This window comes from Lytechinus variegatus, chromosome 4 (assembly GCF_018143015.1).
Source record: "Lytechinus variegatus isolate NC3 chromosome 4, Lvar_3.0, whole genome shotgun sequence".
Taxonomy (NCBI): domain Eukaryota; kingdom Metazoa; phylum Echinodermata; class Echinoidea; order Temnopleuroida; family Toxopneustidae; genus Lytechinus; species Lytechinus variegatus.
In genome coordinates this window covers 52,794,824-52,797,150 of record NC_054743.1, presented here as the reverse complement: position 1 = coordinate 52,797,150, position 2,327 = coordinate 52,794,824, and positions in this window count along the sequence as shown.

Below are 2,327 nucleotides of genomic sequence, written 5' to 3'. Positions count from 1 at the left end.
GGGGAGTTTCCCCCTTTTGGTGATTCATAAATTAAAATGAAAAGGAGCCATCTCTCTTGTCTCTAGTACCTATATCAGTTCCAATTCAGTTGACGATTTTGAACCTTGTTTTCAAAGTGATTATGAACGCACAAAAAAGGAATACAATGGAGGGAATTAAAATACTAATAACTCCGCGCGAAGCGCGGAAGCTAAAGCGTTTTATCATTTTTTTTCCATGGGAAGGGTCCCGAGAAAAGGGTATTCTCAAAAATATATTGAATACTTCTCTTGGAAAGATCAGAATTGATTACAAACAATTTAGCGACAGCGTATATCTTTAACTCGCAAAACAGAAGAAAAAAAAATGTATTTGTCGGGAGGAAGATATTCCTTCCCGCGCAGAGCAATGAAACTCTGAAATTTCAAAGGGCGGACGTTTCATCAAATGCAGGTATCTTGTACCCCATCGGCTCTATTTCAATTGATTTTCTACGATTATTGAACTTCATTACAAGGAAAATAGTGCGCAAAAAGTTGAAACTTCTGTGATTTATTGAAATTATATAAAAAAAGGTTGCCTAATTTCTTTGACTTATCCTGAACCACTTCATTTTGAATCAAAGAAACGTAAGTGTCATTCAAAATTTAAAACTGAGGTCGCAAAACAGGACAGGAGATGAATGTTCAGGGAAATGACATGAAATTTAATAGAATTCGATAAAAAAAATATTGTATACTTTTTTTATTCAAACGACACGAATTTTATACCTTCCTCTTTTTTAAATTAGGAACCTGTTTGCCCCAAAATTATGGTTGTTTAGTAATGAGCTGAAAAGCAGGAGAAGTTGACTTTATGGAGGTGACGGCAGAAACTGATATAAAGATTTTACCCGCCCGGAGCCGACCCGACCAGAATTTGCGTGATCAATAAAAAAAGGATAACTTCATATACTTCGGCCTAACCTTACTTTAAATCCATGCCCTATATACATTTGCACTTTAACTGGCAAGAAACACATATAGCTGAGGTGGAAAGTAGGGTTAGAGAAAGGGTGGGGGAAACAATGGAGAAATTCAATATTGTCATTTAACCGCGCGCAGCGCGGAAGCAAAATTCATATAGAAATACAAAGCGAGAATGAAGGAGTTTCTCTTTTGAGAAAAAAAAGAATAAAAAGGAAAAAAACACAAAGCTACCTCTCTTCCCTTTTCTCCCTTCCCTTTTCCTTTTCTCCTCTCTTTTTCCCTTCTTTTTTTTCTTTTTGGGGGACGTTTTGGGGGGGGGCGACCGCCCCCACCGCCCCCCCTGGCTACGCGCCTGACTGGGGGTTTCTTGTTAAGATAATTTCAGTAGACTTAACTGTCACTGATATATGTATATATATATATGTATATATATATATATGTATATATATATATGTATATATATCTATTTAAACACGAGTTACTGTATAAAATGAATTAAGAGTCAAAGCCCAACAGAGTATAACGTAACCTCTGTGTGCGCGTATAGAGTATGAGGGTGCCCCCTGCACCCGCTGGTGTATGTGTTTGGTCAGAAGACATAAGACTGAAAATAATCATAACTCAAAGAATATCTCCCAATCTGTATCTTAGATAACCGAAAACACTATACAGCCAAACCATGCAAACGTACTACTACGTCCGTTACTCCTTCAATGTGTGTTGGTTCAGTTGGTAGAGCGTCAATCTCACAACCTGAGGTCGGGGGTTCAAACCCCGGCCGCGTCAGACCTAAATACGATAAAAGATGGGAGTTGCTGTTTGGCGTTTGGCGTTCGATCTGGCGCTGCACAGCAGCTGCCGGGCCCACGATCAATAGGGCAAAACACATTTTCGGAGTATTAAATTTCATGTTTATTTCGAACAATAAATTATGAATGAATTATAGATTGATGGATGGATTTATTAATTACATTCCAGCTGGAGATAAACTTCAATCAAACCTACTCTGAACAGAATGTGACATCCATTGGGACTTAAATATCATCATCTTTAAAAATATATTTCGAATAAGAAAAATGCCCCTCTCCCATCCCCTTAAAATCCTAAATAAGGCATTCATATCACATGAAATAAAACAGACATGTAAATGAACTGTATAACATTCCTTTCAGTCGTCCCAATCGTGGTAATAACCGTCCTCTTTATGATAAAGGCTTGATATACTATGTGTTAGGGTGCATATCACTCATCAATCCTCCAGTCAAACAGAAACTAAACATACCATGAAATGTCATCACTTTGCCTATCTCACCTCTCTTCTATATTCTCGATACCCATCGATCGGTGTATGATGTGACGCCCCGAGTCATGTTTACATG